Source organism: Gymnoscopelus braueri (genome assembly GCF_963280865.1).
Source record: "Gymnoscopelus braueri genome assembly, chromosome: 11".
Lineage (NCBI taxonomy): Eukaryota > Metazoa > Chordata > Actinopteri > Myctophiformes > Myctophidae > Gymnoscopelus > Gymnoscopelus braueri.
The window spans coordinates 8855579-8876397 of NC_137613.1; the positions used below are offsets into that span (position 1 = coordinate 8855579).

Genomic DNA, 20819 nt, shown 5'->3' on the forward strand with positions numbered 1-20819 from the left:
AAAAAATGTATACTCTTATTTTGGAAGAAGAAAGAGGCCCCCACAATCAAACTCTTGCTCAACGAGATGACAGAATCTTTACATTTAGAAAGAATCTGATTTATAATCAAAGACAAACTGAAAGATTTTGAAAAGATTTGGAAGCCTTTAGTCTCCTTTCTTAAATATTGAAAGGCTAATCCTTGTGGATGACCCGTGTCGCACGTAATTTGGGGCAGCACTTCTGGGGAGGGGGAAGGGAGGCGGGGGGGTCCCTTTGTTTTTTGCTTAAGTTTGAGTGTATTCTTTTCATGTTACCTGTCTATTTTGTGTATATGTCTGTTTGTTTTTGAAAAAAAAGGAAGCAATCCATGTATATGAACAGAAATGTATAATCCTACCCTGTGCTTCACAATAAAAAAGATTTGAAACACTACACCCGGACATAGCAGAACTGATCTGGGCTTGTTTTGGGCGACCTCAGATAGATCTGTTTGCCTCACAAAACTCACCAGTGATCCAGGACCCTGCTGTATGCATTTCCCCCACTGTCCCTCATAGCTCCCACACTCGCGAGAGTGAGGGAAGGGAGGCTGAGTGTGATATTGGTGGCCCCAGAGTGGGGTCACTGGCTCTCGGAGATCACACCTCTATTGTACGATCGCCCCTGGCTGCTGCCGACGGGTTGCCTCAGAATGTCGTCTCGACTATACAGGTTTGAGCTACGGTGTGAGAGGACTCACACTATTTAGTGCAAAAGCAAGTGCACTCAAATACACCCTTGACATACACATAAATGACATACAGTAATTCAAATAATGTAAAAAGAAATAAGTCTCGAGTAAGGATTTAAAAGCGTAGAATGGACTGGGCCGACCTAATAGTAAGGGGCAGGCTGTTCTAAAGCCTGGGGGCAGCAGGGGAAGAGAGAGAGAGAGGAGAGAGAGAGAGAGAGAGAGAGAGAGAGAGAGAGAGAGAGAGAGAGAGAGAGAGAGAGATGGGGGGGGTAATTGAAAAAAAAAATATTAAAAAAATATATTTTTTAATGTTCTTAATTTTATGAAATTGTACGAATCATTAAAAAAATTGTCTATGTGGGTCCCGACCCACTGTTTAGGTGAATCTAGATGATGCCCATGGTCAGGTCCTGGATACCTCCAGCTTTCACAAGTTTAACCAGAAACTGCTTTTCTTTCATATATATATATATATATATATATATATATATATATATATATATATATATATATATATATATATATATATATATATATATATATATATATATATATATATATATATATATATATATATATATATATATATATATATATGCTTGGAAGGTGTGCTGATGATTGAACTCAAAAAGTCTATCTGCCCTTATATTGTCCACTCCTCAGCTACTTACACCTGACTGAGTATGAACCATGTGTCCAGTCCACATGGTTCATTTGTACCGTGTAGATAGATGTTAGTTAAAATGTCAATTTGATATTGGAAAATATCTCACTCTCTCGAACACGCACGCACGCACGCACGCACGCACGCACGCACGCACGCACGCACGCACACACGCACACAGTTTAAAGTAGTCTACAAATAGCAGTGTATAATTATAATTGCAAATATCTTCCTTTCTGAATGTCACACCTTTTTAATATGCATGTGTTTGTAATTAATGATGTAATAAATATTTTAACTTAAAGAAATAAGTCAGATTTTGGATGCAATGGAATACATTGTGTTTAAATTACAAAAAGAAACTGTAATCAGTTACAGTTGCCAAGAAACTTTTTGATAATTAGATTATATTCACTAATCAAAATGTTGCTAGTTACAAAACATCTTTATATAATAAAAAAGCACCATCACTACAAAACGCAAACATGATATTTACATGTTCTAGGCCTTCACATTTTTGCATCTGGCAAAGGTCAGGGTAGCATGCATGTGAGGCGGGTACTGGTTAACTTACATAGCATTATATATTAATTAGTTTTTCCTTGACCACAGTGGTGGAAAAATGATATTTAGATCAGTGGATCTCAAACATTTTCATGTCAAGGAAATTCATGATTTATAGGCTATGAACCCCATTCTTAAATTATTTTGTGCCAGGGACCCCAATACAAGATTTGTGTTGTTAAAATGTTTCAAAAATATTCAAACATTTTCATGATTAAAGGTTTTGCATGAAAATTGGATAAGCAGTGCATGCATGGGACATGGCAAAATAGCCTATCTTCATACCAAACCGTTATAAATCTAGGAAAATATTCTTAAGGCTCAAAACCTTTTTTTATGAATATAAAATGTATCTAAATGCAATAAATATTCTAATATCAATTTTACTTCCAATGAACATGAAAAAAGAAAGGCACCAACAGGACCCTGCACATTGACCCACATATCTAAACTTGAAAATGGGTCAAATAAATCATTAGAACTAGAAGGGTTAAATCGTAAGGGCTAAACCCTCAATAAATCAGCGATTGGCCCGTGCGGCTAGCGTAGCCGTCTGGGCACCTAGGCTGGTAATCCAGCCTGACAGTGTGTCACGGGTTCGAGTCCCGATCCTGACGACCTTTGTTGCATCTCAACCCCCCATCTCTCTCCCCATTTCCTTTCAGCCTACTGTATAGACCATTTATCAGACAACGTCACACTGATAAGAACCAGTATGCGTGTGCAGGCCAGCACCCCACCGCTCATAAGATGCAATGTTAGTGGTAAAAATGCATCCCATCAAACTTTCAGATGCCGTTTTTCTCCCAGTGTGGAGGAACAATGCTTAGGATTTTTACTGTGATCTTGCTCTTGAAATATATAATCCTTGGTTTGTGTTGTGTGTAAACAATAATAGCAATTCAAAGCAGTTGTCAGGTAAACCACCTCAGTGAAGTTAGCACCCCATATGATGAAAATATGGATAAAAATTGTGTCATTCTTTAGTGCTAACCTCCATCTACAGTGGCTGTCATAAGAACGGAGGGCACGCTCTATGATCATGGCACCAGAACCTGCTTGGCTGGCGCAGCTGCAGCTGCAGCCCATCAAGCCTAATTTATGCTCCGTCCCAGGAAGGTGTCGGGCGCAGAGACCGCGCCGAGAATAGCAGACCTCCAAGCTCACAACGGTCTTCTACGGTATTCTCAGCGCGCAATACCGTTACGCTATGAAGTACATATGTCTTACTAGGGCGCGCTTCACTAGCCAACACACACAGGAGGTTGAATAAACTGAAACCAGCGCTCCCCTAAACACTAGGGGTGCGTTCGGAAATTAAGCACTGAGCTGGGAATTGATTACATGAAACAGTCACCTGTGTGTCCAGTCTCAATGTTGGTAAACAAATAATTGGTCTATACCGATCAATAAAAAGGCAGAACAAGCCCCCAAAAATATATTTAAAAAAAAATCATTGATAAGAGGGCACATTGCATAGTAGTTTTAGCAGTGGTAGCAATAGCAGTAGTACTAGTAGATGGTGTATATTAGTACTAATAGTAGCTAGTACTACTAGTAGTAGTATCACAGTATACAAGTAGTCCTTACCTCAGTTGAATTTGTAGGTTGTTGTAGAGTGAAACGATCGATGCAGCAAGCAGTTCAACGGAGCTTTCTGTCTTACTTACTTTGTTGTGGTGGATCTGCACAGAGACGCATGACATCCTCTATTTAGTGTGTGTGAGCTCTTACCCAGTGGTGGAAAAAGTACTCAATTTTTTTACTTGAGTAAAAGTATTAATACTGCAATGTAGAAATACTCTGTTACAAGTAAAAGTATGGTATTAAAATTGTACTTGAGTAAAAGTACAAAAGTATTGGTATGAAAATGTACTTAAAGTACCAAAAGTATAAAAGTATAAAAATCCTTTGAAAATAGCAGATCTACAAGCTCACAGTGCGTCACTTTGCGACACGCTGTGAGCTTGTAGATCAGCTATCGGCTATTTTCAAATTGCCAATGCATATATGCTGTATATATGTGTTTTTTTAATAATAATTAAAATCTACAAAGTAACTAAAGTTATCAAATAATTGTAGTGCAGTAAAAGTACAATATTTGTCACTGAGATGTAGTGGAGTAGAAGTAAAAGTATTGAAAATCAGAAATACTCCAGTAAAGTAAAATAAAGAAAAAATCACATGGATGCAACTGGGACGTATCATCAGTGTTGTAGCCTGGGGTCATCGGGTGTTTCGGGTCTCGCAACATACAACATACACCCTCGCCCAGGTGACCCAGCCAGGGTTGATCAAGCCCCGACTTACGTCCCAGTAGCCACCCACGGTCAGTCCTATAGGGCAAGACAGGGCCCCTCAGTCCGCTTCTCCGGAAGTACTCTGCCGGGACTCGGGGAGGCTCTGGCACGTGGAGGGACTAGGCTCTGTGGGTTGTCTCCTGGCCGGGCTCCTCCTTCGTCTCACCAGGTCCAGGACCTGAGCACTGCGCCAGATCAGGTGCACCGCCCCGATCCAAACATTTCCTTCTGGCGTGATGGTTCCTTGGGCCGTGGTGGTACTGCAGGCTCCACTTGCGGATTGATTGAATGGCCCTCCTAAAGGCCTCACCGTGGGTTTGTTGGGCTTCTTCCTCACGGAAGACACAGCCTGGGGCGCTAACCCATACTGCTCCCGGGATGCCGTCTACATTCCTGCTGTCACCAGTCTCTCCTGTAGTCACCAAACTATTCCTGGTTGTCACATAGTCTATTCCTATGAGCCACTATAAATAGAATAACTAATAAAGAAAAACATCACATGGATGCAACTGGGACGTATCATTGTAGTAGTAAAAGTACCTCAAAATTGTACTTGAGTACAGTACTTGAGTAAATATACTTAGTTACTTTCCACCACTGGCTGTTACCGTCATGCAGATGCGGTATAGGGTGCAGCCCCTCCAAGCCAAACTATACAGGCTGACAGAGCATAGGGCCTGGGTGATAATTGGTGAATGGGACACTGACTGATGTTGTGTTTATGCTAGTTTTATATTGTCTATTGTAGTCTGTTTGTTTGTCTGGCAAATGTATTCATACATGATGAATTTAGGACCAATCTGTCTATCTGTAAATAACAAGAACTAAAGTTCATATTATTATTATTATTATTATTATTTCTAAGTATACTTAACTTATGTAGTAAGTAATATGTGTTTTCTTTATGTTAAAATAAATACTAAAATACATATTTTATTGGATGCCAACATAGAAAAACATACTGTAACAATTACAACTCAAATAAACAAAACGATAAACACAGTATGGACACAGTCTTTCGGGTAGGTTGAGAGTACTCTGAAAGAAAATGATAATAATAAACCCTGCCTTGTTGCTTGAGGCAGAGGAAGCACAAATCCAACAAAAGACTTGGAGAACAAAACTTTTTTTGCACTGACTTGCTTGTAGCTCTTGTGTTTATTTAGTTTTTTTGTTTTGTTTTTTTCGTTTGATGTGTCTCACATTTGATATGGTAATGTATGTGGTTAATGTAAAAAATATAAAACCGTTCCTATCACACAAAGATTTGGCAGCTCACCTTCATATTGTAAGGCAATTATTGGTCTGCTTATATGTTTTTATCAAATGGAAAAGTGTTGAAAATACGCTTTTCGTTCTCGAGATTTCTTTAAGCTTTCTGTCCTAAAGTCCCATATGGAAAATGGAAAAACGGCTATTGTGTATTCTGTACTCTCGGCATGGAATATGAGGGTAACTTTAAACTAAATACATTAAATTAGCTAAATTCATTTAAATCCCAAATGACAAAATCAAAGGCAGATAAACTGATAATATGTCAATCTTTTTAATTGATCTGTTTTGAAATGTGATTCATATAATTGTATTATTGTAAGTACAGTATTTCTATTAATTGTTTCTGTTTGTGTTTAACTGTGTTTTTAGTTATGCTGCTGTCCTAGCCAGGTCTCCCTGGTGATTGTTAATCTCAATGACTATCCTGGTTAAATAAAGATTACATCTTTAAAAAAGCAAGGGGTTACTGAATGGTCTGAAGAGTATGGAAATTATTCATGTACTGTAAGTCAGCGAAATTAGTTAATAGTGTCACAATAGTTTTAACCACTTCAACCATATTTTTGGCTATTCAAAAATAGCAGATGACACAAAATATTTTTTTAGATGGGTTGGGGGGGGGGGGACGCTTGTTGTTGAAATCTGTTTGTATTTACATTTAGAATTTTTCTTAGACCTTGTCGTGCCGCATAGGAAGAGGCACATGAAGGCCACAGCCAACATGCAAAACTAAGCAAAAACTAAATATGTATTATACAGAGACAATATGGGATAATTTCATTTTATTCTGTGACATTCATTAAAGTTCACTACACACTATAAGGATACACAACAGTTCAACATCAATGTTCTCTGTTATATTATGTATGACAAAGTGACTAATTAACATAATCATTTGTGGTAATCAAGAACAAGTTATTTAAAGAATACTTGGAATATTAAATTATTGAAAAATATATATCTCAAAATGTATAGCAAAGAAACATGCTTGACAAGAAATAGGAAATAAATGCTGGTCATGTTTGTGTACTAGAAGGAGTTTGCATATTGTGCATCAAAGGGTTAACAAAATAAAGATTCAAAATATATCTGATTATATTCCAGCAGTTATCCCATTTTAAACAGGTAATTAGGACACTTAAGGTTTGTTAATGTGAATGTTAACGGACAAACATTGCCACTGATTAGCAGGACCATTTAAAAAAAATGTGATGAGGAGGAAAAATCAGATGACCTTCTTTTTCTTCAGCTGCTTATCCTTTTGGGAATGAAAGACAGAGACCTATTAGGGCACGGCCACACTGCAGTTTCATTTTACCTCTGGGGCGGAATCTGCCAATGCTTTGTCAATGCAAATGCGTGGATTCATGGTCAAAACATCGCAAGACCTGTTACAGTTATCAGTGGTGGAAAGTAACTAAGTACATGTAAATGTAGTTACTTTTTACTTTACTAGAATATTTCCAATTTGCAATACTTTTACTTCTACTCCACTACATCTCAGAGGCAAATATTGTGCTTTTACTGTGCCGTTACTTTGCAGCTATAAATGACTATATTATACAACATACATTAACCACTTTAGCCCTATTTTATATTTGAAAATAGCCGATCTACAAGCTCACAACACATCGCATCGAGACACGTTGTGAGCTTGTAGATCTGCTATTTTCAAAACATTTATAGTACTTTTACTTTTGATACTTTAATAATTTGATGCCAATACTTTTGTACTTTTACTCAAGTATCCTTTTGGACACAGGCCTTTTACTTGTAACAGAGTATTTTTATATTGTGGTATTGCTACTTTTACTTAAGTAAAATATCTGAGTACTTCTTCCACCACTGATAGTTATTACCATTATTTCTTGGCAGCTAATTTCTCCTTCAGCTTCTTGGCTGCATTGTGTTGACTCAGGAGACACAGGATCTCCAGAGTAAAGGTCCTTACACACCGGGGCGATTTTTTTCATGCGAATAATACGTATTTTTTTTAAACCTTATAAAGTCAATGCAAGCTTCCACACCAGTTTCGCGGAGCGAAAAAAGCGTCTTTTAATTATTCGGAACGAGTCCGAATTTTGCGTATATTCGCATATTCGCCGGTGTGTAACCGCCTTAACGGTTGCAGCCCGCTTCGGTGTAAGATTCCACCATGAGATCCACTGTGTCCTCCAGAGTTTTATTCTGCAGATGGCCCTTAGAAATGTTTTTAAAGCCGTCACGCTCCTGAGATAGGTAGCGCTGGAACTTTTTAAAATCTTCATCATCCATGTCGGACAGGGTGTTCTCGAGGAGCTTCTGGATAAACGCCATGGTGCTGGGTTGAGCTAAATGGAAGAAAAAAACAAATATTAGTTCTCTTTAAAAGATAAACCATGCATATACAGCTGCACACTATATGTATTGATCATAGCCGATGATCAGCCAGTGTTTATCTTTCACACACACACACACACACACACACACACACACACACACACACACACACACACACACACACACACACACACACACACACACACACACACACACACACACACACACACACACACACACAGTATATATGTTACAGTATATGTTTACAAAAAAATAAACACTTTTTGAAAAAATATAGGGTGGTTATGGGGAATTTTGTCATGGAGTTCTCTATGTCAAGCAAAGTGGATGTAGACTTCTTATGAACCCAGTCAGCTATAACGTGCAGAGATAAATTATGTTTTACAAATTACAAATGATATGACAAATAGACTATCAATTTGTCCAAATCATCGCACATTACTAAATGCCAAATTACACATTTGTAAATAGTGAAATATGTTTTGATCATGGTCCTTGCATTAACTAATCATTTTTGAGACATTATTCTCGCCATTGAGATCAAATTTCTTTAAATGAAAATATTCTATCAATTATACACCACTTGAAGCCTTGAATTCATGGAGGTGTTTTTGTTTTTGTCACATTCCTAAGCCAATAATTTGATGACTGGCGGAGTCTGCGGTAGGACTCAAATGCAGGTCAATTGAGTCTCCTACTGACCATAGCCACTTGGTCATTGAATTATTGCCGCAGGAATGCGACAAAAAAAAAAAAAACTCCATGAATTCAAGGCTTCATGGGGTGTGTAATTGATAGAAAATACGTAATTGTTTGGGTGATCTACTCCTTTAATGACGTCAACAGCCTCAGCACAGAGTGGAATATTGTCAACTCTTTTGTCACCCAGGTCACAAGCAGGTTATTTATGCCCACCGATTGTTAAGATTGAAGGACATGTCCCTCATCCCTCCCTCCATCCGTCCTAAATCTACACTATTGTTTTTTGTTTGGTTTGTTTGTTTGTTTTTTAATCATTGACAAGAAGAACATTTTGTAGAAGCAGTAGTAGTAGTAAATGTATTAATAATATTAGTCATAGCAGCAATACAGGTAATTCTGTCCTTACCTCAGGGTAAGTTGTAGAATGAATCAATCAATACAGCAGCTCCATAGACCGCTCCGTCTCTCTTACATTCTTGAAAGCTTTCTGGGGGCGGGCAATGGGTGTTAACTTTGAGGGCAGGCTGTAGATTCTCCCAGCCAATCACAACATACTGTGTATTTTGTTGTGCTATTTAAGTTGTGCATATTAATTCTACCAGTAGAAACTGGTCACACCCATTCTTGAATTTTCGAGCAGAAAAGACAGATGTAATTGTACACACCCCTTCGTAGTATAAGATGGGAGGCTCAGGCTGCAGCAATTCAATTCTTGTTCAGTGCCCCCCCCCCCCCCCCCCCCCCCCCCCGACAGTAGAAAAATGCTGCAGGAACAAGAGGAAGACTCCAACGGCCAGCGGTCATTATCACCTCAAGACAATAGTCACACATAAGCCTTCACCTCAGACGTCACATTATCACATGAAAAGGGCTATTTGAACTGAAGTCTACATTCTTGCTGCCCCCAGCCCTCCTCCTGCGTATCATACGATACGTTTTTTGGATGTCTACGCTTGGCTACTAAAATGTTCTGCAGGTCACACTACGTATATAGCTTAACACAGTAGAACACACCACTGGATCAATCTGTCAAGTTTAACCATAAGCATCCTATGTAAGCCCTCAGTAAAGGCCTTTAATTATAATAACCCAGCACCTCAACCAAGTGATGTGCGTATTCTTTTAGTTTTCACATTTTAAATTTGCAATAATGTTCAGAACGTCTGTGATGTCCCTTTTGTGTGTTTGCTTTGAATTCACATGCAGTGGTGTAAAGTAACTAAGTACATTTACTCAAGTACTGTACTTAAGTAGTATTTCTAGTTACTTTACTGGAGTACTTCCAATTTTCTATACTTTTACTTCTACTCCTCATATCCAAATATTGTACTTTTACTCCACTACATTTATTTGAAAACTTTAGTTACAGTACTAGTTACTTTGTAGATTGTGATTATTATAACAAAACATACATTACCCACTTCAGCCCTATATACATTTAGGCCATTTGAAAATAGCCAAAATGTACAAGCTCACAATTTGTGAGGTTGTAGATCTGCTATTTTCTAAATATGATTTTTATCTTTTAGTTTTCATTTGAAAACTTGTGAAATGGGACAATCTGCATAATGAGTACTTTCTGCTTTTGGTACTTTAAGTACATTTTTATACCAATACTTTTGTACTCAACTCAAGTAAATTCTGAATTCCGGACTTTTACTTGTAACAGAGTATTTCTACATTGCAGTATTGATACTTTTACTTAAGTAAACAATTTGAGTACTTTTCCCACCACTGCACATGAAGCAAAGTGTCCATGAGAATGTGAGGGTTGTGCATGATAGATGTGAAACTGGCATGACGCGGGGGTGTAGAGGGTGCAGCGAGAGAGGAGAGGATGCGGTCACCAGAGTAGGCAGATGTTCAACGTTCAACTTAACCACAGCCCTATATGCCTTGTGAAGAACAATTGCCTCTCTGCAACCTCCATCTCTGCAAGTCTGGTGCAAGTTGAATTTGTTTGAATTACCTTGTGATTTGTTGTTGTACAACATGAGAGGGGTACCGGTGCATTTCCTTGCAGCACATGAGTGCCAGTTATGGGCCTTGCATTTCCTTTGTATTGTCTATGTGTAGTTGTGTGTTTGTGAGTTTTCATTCTTGTTCATGTTATTTTGGCTGAGGTGCCTGCAAAATGGCAAGCATTCTTTTTTAATGAATCCTCACCTAGCAAATCAATGTGTCTGCTGAGTGTCTACCTATAGCACCTGCTTAAATGTCTTTTTGCAGTAAATACAAGTATGTACACACACACGCACACACACACACGCACACATACACACACACACATACACACACACTCACGCACACACACACACACACACACACACACGCACACGCGCGCGCACGCGCACACCCCACACACAATTTTTTCATGTCCACAATCCACATAAAGGACACAAATATTAAAGGCATTTAAGGTTACATTCACAAATCATGGCATAATGTCTTCATGATACAATAAGCATGTCACTCAGTATTCTATGGGTAAGTAACAGCGTCTTCACCATATGTGGCAGCTGTACATTCTCACTGAGGATGTATGTTGATATGTCCTTTGAGTTCCACTATTCTAGCATTCTATCATGGCATGCTATGTACTTTTGTATGTACTATGTAGGCCTACTCTTTTACCCAGCCTTTGACTAAGGGCCCATTTTGATAGTTAACCAAGAGGCAGGCTGCTGTGTAAAGTCGATTGATGCTACCTGTGAGTGAAAGAGGGATTACTGTATTAAATATGTTGTGCTCCTTAACCCTTCGAATGAGGCGCTCAACATGGATTCTCAGTCTTTTAAATAGACTGTGTCTGCCTAACCTCTATAGTGTAGACAGTTGTGCTCTCTTGGACAGGAAGGCAGGTGTGTACACTTTACAGGGCACACAGTCCTCCACAAGGAAACCCTTGTCTACCATGATGGCCATTGTTGGTTTGAGGAGAGGCACGATGCTTCTCTGCTTCAGGATCTCTTTATCGCCGATGGAGCCTGCATAAAGAGCTGACACAAAGGTTATTGCACCGTGTCAATAGGCTGTTGGGCTGGCTCCCTTTGGCGAAGTTCATTCCCACCGAACCAGAGCCAGCATTGCAGACCACTTGCCCAAGTTCTCAAAACTGATATGGGAAAATGTTCATTTATATATGGAGGAGCAGTAAACTAGAACTTGCTACATAAAGAGCATCAGCAGTTATCTTCTTTTGAAACAAAGGGTCAAAGCCTCGCTTTTAGAAAATGTTGCAGAATTCTATTCTTATAGTCTATTTATTATCAGATATTTTAATTATGGCTTAATACATGTTTAGCATTATAGTTCGAACAAGGACCACAATGGAAACTAGAAAAAGTGCTCCTCGGAGCACAGGTCTCCGCCAGGTCAGGTACGTTATTCTGGCCTCCTGGTGGCGCTATAATAGGCCAATGTGAAAAGGGTGCCATTTATTCTTAGGTCTTTCACGGCAATCAGACACTGCATTCATGATTTGAGGCATTTTGTTCCAAAATGTGTTTTGCTAAATTAGACCTGCTGGTGGCGCTATAACAGGCCAATGTGAAATGGGTGGCATTTCTTCCTCGGCCTAGTGGGAATGTGCGTGTGAAATTTCACGGAAATCGCAAGCTGCGTGCATAGTTTGAGGCTTTTTATTCAAAACGGACCAATCCTGCAAACTTTGGAAGCCAACCATAGGCAATGAGGATGGAATATGGGAAATCGGACAGATCCGTGTTTATCACATGACTATAGAGATACTGTGTACCGATTTGCATGACGTTTGGATAAAATCTGTAGGAGTAATGTAAAAAAATGGGTTTTGCACAAATCGGCCTCCTGGTGGCGCTATAACAGGCCCATGTGAAAAAATTGGGGCAGAGGTTCTGAATTGGCATCCAGGGAGTGTGTGTGAACAGTTTCGGAGCGACCGGGCCAACGGTGCCGGAGATTAGCTGCTAACACACAGACAGGACGGACACACGGACGGACACACACACGCACACACGGACGGACGGACGGAGGGTAAAACATACTCTCTCGCCATGCCTTCGGCCTAGCGGAGACAATAAGTCACTAACTAAGCATATTGTGTTTTTTATCCTTGACGTTTCTGGGAGAAGCATGTAACATGTGTTTTTCTATTAACTAGGGCGTCAAATAAATCAAATCAAGAATGTTATGTTGTTGATATAATGTGATTTTGTTGTGTTGTTGATATAGGACTGTGATGGGGAAGAAGACGGCAGCCTCTTCATGGCCTTCCCCACAGGTAGCAAGAGCTGGTAAAAAATCTGAATCTACAACTGTTTAAACTAATTTTGCAACATAATCATCAAGCTGGCAGGCCAAATTACAAGCCACGGTCAAAACCAAGATATAGAACATCCCGTCCCCTTCAGGACGGGCGGCCATCCTGTCAGTGCTGCAACTCAATGTCGAGGGCACATTGAGTTGCAATGTCATCACCTCCAAACACGCAGTCATACAACACCTCGCCGATTCAAACAAGGCAGCAGTTGTTACAAGAGACACTGTGTAGCTGATTGGGTTCCTCTTTGCTGGGTCTACATTAAGCAGCACGGAATGGCAACCTTCGCCAGGGTTGAACTAAGCTCGGCAACCAATAGTCAATCTCCACCTGGCTCCAACATAGAGTGGTCATCAACGTATACAAGGCCCCCAGCATCAGCGCTGACTGCGTCATCACTCCAGCCATGGGTTACACCCACACATCACCAGATGGTATGATGCTGAGCGACTGGGCCTCCAACCCTGATGCACTACTACTAGTGATGAGCGGGCCGACCCGTAACCCGCGGGTTGACGGCGCGGGTGGTCGAGTCAGGATTTCAGAGGCAATTATGCGGGCTGCGGGTGAGCGGGTCAGTCGCTCTCACACGCAAAAAAATACAAAAAACCCTATTTTGAACAACATGCTTGTTTATTTAGCCCATGACAATGTTGTGCTACTGTAGACATTTAAAGCAACTTTGGGTACTTAAAAGAGCGCTATATAATATATATATATTCCCACCGCGGGTCGCGGGGCGGGTTGAGCCAAAGATTTATATATGGGTTCGCGGGGCGGGTTGAGACGGGTTGGGTTCCGTGGCGGGTTGGGGCGGGGCGGGTCATGAAAAAACCCGACCCGCACATCACTAACTACTACTGTTCGACCCAAAAGAGCCTACAAGCTACTCCTCTACACGCTGGAACACGTCCTACACCATGGATCCCCAATAGGCGGCCCGTGGGCGAAGTGTGTGGCCGGCACATACTGTACTGTGCCTCGGTCATAACTTGTTATACATTTTGCTAAATAAATACTAAAACAAACCAAATATCAAATCAAGTGTTTGCTGCACAATTATTATGTTTTTACCACATACCACACTATACATTTCCATCTGACCTGCAAGGTAATTGGCACTCTTCCTATGTCAGCGTGCGTGCGTGCGTGCGTGCGTGCGTGCGTGCGTGCGTGCGTGCGTGCGTGCGTGCGTGCGTGCGTGCGTGCGTCCTGACACAGTCTATTGCAAGACTGAGAATCCAGAATGTCCTGCCATTATGTATAACGTTTCTCTTCTTGTTCCATAATATGTTTTCACTCTGTGTTCCTTTTGTCATTTTTAGACAAATGCATCCAATTGGATATAAATAAGAGTAAAATGACATTCTGATCTTTTTTAGTCCTTTCCAGACTGGTCAGTACAGATAGGTTCAGTTGCATGTTTCTTTGCTTTTAATCAGTGAGACCAATACTGCATAACTAACTCTAGTTTTGACTTGAACTCATCAGTAGATTAAGCTTAAATCATTCAATTGTTTTGTTTTTGAAGGACAACTTAAAGGAGAGTAACAGGTTCTCAGATTAAGATTAAAGTCTCTAAACAGAGACAACGGACATATCTCTAGAAACATGCATGGATCAACAATTTACAAGATATAAAACCATTTCCTGTGCCGTGTTCTGTGCGTGCAATCGGCTGGTTAGGTATGGTTTCAGATGTCTAGACAGTGACTCATTTAGACGTGTGAAACGAGGTGGCTGCGGTTCACTTCCTGATAGAAAAGGAACCTAGAGAAACAGAGACGATTAAACAATAATAACACCAAAGGGTGTGCTTTCCCATCATCATTGGCACGACAGTGATGCGGTCAGAGCCCATTTGAGCACAAATGGAGGGGCTATTTCAATCAATTGATTGGTCGCATTGTTAATTTTGTGGACTAAGACTAAAAGACTAAAATACTATAAGACTAAGATTTTGATATTTAGTCGACTAGACTAAGACTGAACAATTTCAGATGAGTGAAATAGGACTCAAACTAAATGGTGTGTTATCCAGAAGACTAAGTCTAAATCAGAATTTGCTGTCAAAATGAACACTGCTTGGTTGGAAATACTGATACCAATAATCTGCAGCAAATATAAGGGTTAATCTAAAACTAGGATAGATTATTAGATGATAAGCTATTTGAAGTGCTGCCGCCCTAAACCATTCTTTATTTAAAGACTGATCCAGGAATCCTGAACAGAAATTTACTATTTGCCAAGGTGTCAAGATGGCAAACTGATTGATGATAGAAAATAACATACCATTTTAGAGGATTTTCAAGACAGCGATGAGGAGGGATATGTAAATAATAACAACGTTACATTACATTTATACTGTATACAATTTGAGGCTTTACAGCGCCCTAAAAATCTAGGCCTATATTGCACTGATCAGAGCAGCGGTAACTGGATTATGTTGTCTTAATATATATACAGTAGTATGTGTGTGCGCATGTGCAACTGTTCATTTACAAAAAAGTTTATCTTCACTTCCTGAATAGTCCCACACACAAAATCTCCACCAGGCTGGGTTGCCTACCCAGGGCTGTGTCAGACGTGGGGTACAGACATCAGGACACGAGATAGCTGCGGGGGAAATGGTGCAACTGTTTGCATTTGTGGCGCCTCCTATGTGCAGAGGTGAAAGCGTTTTTTTTGGAGGTGCACTTTAAAGAGGCCCCTTAATATGGAGTTCCAATTTGGGGATGATTGGATGTTACATTGATGATATAGAGGTTGTAAAAACGAAAAAACATACAAAATTGGTAACGGCCATCCTTGAAGACAATTATAGTCAGGTTCACTATGTAACTATATAGATTTGTTTGGGTTACAGGAAAACGGTTACGGTATCAAAACCCTGTTTGACGGTCATTTTTGCGTGACTCATGAGACCATCTGTACATTACATTAGAGTAATTTAGCAGACGCTTTTATCCAAAGCGACTTACAATAAGTGCATTCAACATAGGTAGGCAAGAAAACTACTAATCACCAGAAGTCTGAAGTGCATTATCTTCTAAAACAAGCAACTAAGAGTATACCTAGCGCTAAGGTAAAAGTGCAATATATCAGCTACCTACTTTCTTAAACAGATGAGACAAATAGGAAAATCAAATGGGCAAGAGCTAAAACAAATAAGTGTATTGAATAAACAAGATCCAATAAAACAATAAAACAAGAGCTCGTACAACTAGTTAACAACAAGTAGGCAAGGCAAAGAGGAAGGGTAGTAATGATGTGCAGGTCGGGTTTTTTCATGACCCGCCCCGCCCCGCCCCGCCCCGCCACGGAACCCAACCTCAACGTGCCCCGCGAACCCATATATAAATCTATGGCTCAACCCGCCTATAATGGCAGCTTTTACATGTTACTTTATGTAAGTTAAACAGATGCAGGAAGATGCAGGACTCAGTTGTCAGGAACCAAATTCCATTCTTTATTGTAGATCTCATCACAGCAGAGAGAGACTAATGTCTCCCTCCAGAGCTTCCCCCATCACTCCCCAACACCAATGTCTTAGACACATTTATACTGGTAGGATGGTACACAGAGGTATAACGGCTGGTTACATCCGATGTAACCCAGGTTCTCTGAGTGGAGAGACTGGCTCTCCACTAAATATTATTCAATATTTACGGGAACTGTCCCCCCGGGGGCAGTGCTCGTGGATACTCTTTAAGACACATCACATATGGTGGCCCTGCCCTGATTTGCAATCAGTGGGGTATTTAAGCCCCACCCAGGCAGAGCCACTTTGATTAACTTTGATTGACACGAATTTCGGAGCGGCTGATTCGTGGAGAGCCAGTCTCTCCACTCAGAGAACCTGGGTTACATCGGATGTAACCAGCCGTTCTCTTTCGTGGTCGAGACTGGCTCTCCACTAAATATTATTCAATATTTACGGGAACTCTCTAAGACACACCGCGAGGAAATAAGCAGACCCAGCCGCCCCGCGGCAGCCAGAAGCAGTTTAAGCCCGCAGTATCAGCCCAAGGCGTGCTCCAAAATCCTATCATCCAAAAGTATGTAATGCTCGTGGCCTAGGCGCAAGACGCTACCTAGGCCCAGCTGGCGACAGCCAGTCAACCGATTAGCCACCTAGCCCGCAAGACGCAGGGCTAGCTTACTATGCCCGACATCACTCCGAGCCCGGCCTGTCCTACGGGAGCCAGGGTCTCGGAGGCACGGTGAGTATGACCTGCTCCACCGCCTGGAGCCCAGCACTCGCTCCGTGAATGGGGTGCTGGCTGCCACGCTCAGTCGGTAGAACTGGGTAAATGTAGACAGAGTCGACCATGTTGCTGCAGTGCGGATCTCCGTCAGAGACGCACCATTCCACAGCACCCAGGAGGCCGCCGTCCCACGGGTGGAGTGTGCCCGCACCTAGGCGGCACTGGTACTCCTGCCCGCCTGTATGCCTGCTGGATCATTTCTGTGATCCAGCGGGACAGCCTAGCCTTTGCCAGTGGTCCAAGCACTCCCGCTTCAGCACCCGAAGAGCTGGTCTGTTACTCTGTGGGCCTGTGTGGCCCTGACGTACGACACTAAGCTCTAACAGGGCAGAGTGGGAACCGACTCTGTCTTTGTACTCCATCTGTCCGCATGTCAAAGAGGGACAGAGCTCAAACACCAGTTTGGGATATACCCCTGCGAGAACTTTGGGGAGAAAGGCCAGGATGGGGCGTACACCGCTCCTGCATCATCTGGGCCTAGACCTGCAAAGCTCCTCATGGACTGACAGAGCTTGCAACTCCACAATTCTCCTTGCAGATACGACTGGTGAAGGCCATGTCCTGCTGCGGAGCCCAGCACGCACTCAGTGATAGGGGTGCTGGCTACCACACCCATGCAGTAGAACCTGATAAATGCGGACGGCGTCCCCACAGATCTCAGATAGATGGGCACCTCGCCAGACGCCCATGAGGCAGCGAGGCCCTGTGTGGAATGTGCAACATTCCTGTTGGGGCTGGCCTGCCTGCCCAACTATACGCCTGCTGGATTGTTTCTCAACCCATTGAGGGAGCCCAGCCTTGGAGACCATCTGCCCAAGGCAGTTAGGTCCCTACACACTTTCAAGGCCCTGACAGGGCCCCACAGTGACTGCAACCCTGCTCCCCTGCCCTGAGGGGGTGGGAAGGGTGCAGTTCAATAGACTGACTCGTACTCTGATCAGGCCATAGGGTGGAATGCAGGGATCGACCCCAGCACCAACCAAGCATTGCCATGTAGGAAGCGTCAGCATCTCTCATGCACGACAGGGACATTCTTGTAGCTGAGAAGTTAACAGCAAGAATGCTGCCTCGAGAGAAGCCATTGCAGCCCAAGTGCTCAAAGGCTCAGATGCCCCATGCCGCAAGGCACTGAAGGCACACGGTCCCACCTCCTGTGGGGGGACTGCTGGCCTATCGTGAGAGGGCCACAAGCCCCCTTCGGCAACTGGGTAATTTACATGTTGCCCTTGTTTGGGACCGTCGTGTCACTGGCCCAGCACAGCGACACAATTATCTTGGGATGAGGAGGGAGCTCACTCCGTGACTCACACGACCACGCCGGCTTCCGCCCTGCAGAACTACATTCAGGTGCGTAACTGGCCATGCCGTAGCACACCCGTATGGTGCGCTCTGCTCACCCCTGACAGTCTCTGCATGCTCCACTGTGTCACCGTCCTGACGGGACTACATACCCGAACGCGTTAGCTGACCCCGCCAGCAATACGCCCGTATGGTGCATGACTGTAAATGACAAGGAATGTACGGCGTCAAACAGGAGCCGTCACACAGATCTCAGATAGAGGGGCACCTCGCCAAAGCTTTCCCAAGAGGCAGCGAGGCCCTGTGTGGAATGTGCACACATTCCTGTCGGGGCTGGCCTGTCTGCCCACCTATACGCCTGCTGGATTGCCTCTCAACCCATTGAGGGAGCCCAGCCTTGGAGACCATCTGCCCAAGGCAGTTAGGTCCCTACACACTTCCAAGGCCCTGACAGGGCCCAACAGTGACTGCAACCCTGCTTCACTGCCCTGAGGGGGTGGGAAGGGTGCGGTTCAAGACTGACTCGTACTCTGATCAGGCTGGATAAGGTGGAATGCGGGGATTGACCCAATCAGTACTGGCCGCATGTTCAGGAGAGCCGGGGGCACAATGCGTGCCGCGGCTGCCATCAGCCCTAAAGGGCATAGGTACAGCCTCCAGGTCAACCTGGCCCTCAACTGAAAATCTGGGCGAGCCCAGAGGGTGGCCCGTCCCACTGGAGCAAGGGACAAAGTCCCTGCTCTGGCCTCTAACCCATGCCGAGCCTGCAACCTCTCTTGTCGAGGCGCCGGCCTCAGTGCCCAAGTGCCGCCGGAGCCTGGCCACATCGTTGTGGCACTGCTCCTCTGAGCAAGCACGCACCGGCCGGTCATCCAATCTTGGATGCGGAGGCTCTCCCGACGCCAAGGTCCCAGGACTGAGTCCAAGCACCTTGTAACATGGGGGGGCTACTCTTGCTCTCCTTTAGGATCTTGTTTGTTTCACCTATAAACGAGCCGCAACCCAACCCCAAGAGGGGCGATTTACCACGCCCGCTCTCTGAACTGCACACTGCAGTTGGTTAATAGGCTGCCAACACTCGTAGTCTTGTCCAAACAAATCCAACTCTACAGACCTGTCCAAACCAGGCAGGGCAGGTAAAGAGGGGGAGCCATAGCCTGAGCTTGGCTCTCACAGCTCCGTCGCCCACGGACGTTTAGTCTGTTGGGCTGGAGTGGAAACGGCAACACCATATATGTTGCGCTCCGCTCGTCCCTGACAGTACGGATGTGCTCCGCTGGAATCACCAAACCCGGTTCTCCAGCGAACTATGCCACAGCTGTACACCGACCCAGTCGGCGATACGCTGTATAGCGTGCAATGACTGATTCAGGGGACCCCTGGCAGACCCAGCACGTTCTGTCTTGCGTCACTGAGACCAGATTCACCGACAGAACTCCGCCACGGACGCGTAGACCGACCCAATCGGTGATACGCCGCATAGTGGGCTATAATGGCCGCCCAGGTTGTGTTCGACAGACCACCAGCCGCCTGCCAAGTGATTCCACTGACGGAACTCCGCCACGAACCCGCGAACCGACCTAGCCGGTAATACGTTGTATAGCGGGCTCTAATGGCTACTTTATGTGTGTTCTAACAGACCACCAGTACGCCCCGCCCAGTGTTCCCACTGACGGGACCCCGCCACGGACGCGTAAACCGACACAATCGGTGATACGCCGTAAAGCAGGCTATAATGACTGTCCACACCAGTGGTGGAGAAAGTACTCTATTACTTCGGCAAGCTGCTCACAGCCCCGCCGGAGCATTCCTGCCCTCACCTCCCGTGCACATTCACGAGCCTCCTAGCTCGTTGTAGCCGGGCACTGGCCTCTTGGCCTAACATGGCCGATGGCTCAATAGGCCGCTTCATCGGACAAGCTCGGTCCTCCTGCCGCAGCTTGGACTAGGACCGCCACCGATGGCGCCTCACCGGCCGGAGAGCAGCCATACTCCATAAAGGTCAGGGCTATTATGGTCACGCACGCGCCACGTAAGCGCGCGCTGATACAGTGACGGAATAGCCTCTGTGTTTGGCTAGCTGCGTCCGGATAGCCATGGCTCTGTGCATTCTCGGGATGAGCAAGGAGCTTACTCCGTGGCTTCACACCGATGACCGGATTCTACCACGCAGAATTACACCTAGGTGTGTAGACGGCCCTGCCGTGCCACACACCATATATGGTGCGCTCCGCTCGCCCCTGACAGTACGGATGTGCTCCGCTGGAAACACCAAGCCCGGTTCTCCAGCGAACTACGCTACAGCGCGTAAACCGACCCAGTTGGCGATACACTGTATAGCGTGCAACGACTGATTCAGGGGACCCCTGGCAGACCCGCCACGGACGCGTA

The 20819-nt window shown here is 43.8% G+C and overlaps 1 protein-coding gene and 1 long non-coding RNA gene across 5 annotated transcripts in view; both read right to left on the reverse strand.

The window, feature by feature from the left end:
- The window catches only part of LOC308094704 (uncharacterized protein), a 94163-nt gene extending 90534 nt beyond the window's left edge, over positions 1 to 3629 (reverse strand). For all 4 annotated transcript variants that reach the window (XM_080441510.1, XM_080441509.1, XM_080441508.1 and 1 more), the window contains exon 1: positions 3535 to 3629. The gene's annotated coding sequence lies outside the window, so the exon portion shown is untranslated. The remainder of the gene's footprint in view (positions 1 to 3534) is intronic.
- Positions 3630 to 6314: 2685 nt separating this feature from the next.
- On the reverse strand, positions 6315 to 9040 carry LOC308094743. The gene is made up of 3 exons (XR_013933985.1): positions 8968 to 9040; positions 7379 to 7849; positions 6315 to 6777 (listed from the first exon to the last, which is right to left on the reverse strand). It is a non-coding gene; the product is annotated as an uncharacterized lncRNA (long non-coding RNA).
- Positions 9041 to 20819: the final 11779 nt, after the last annotated feature.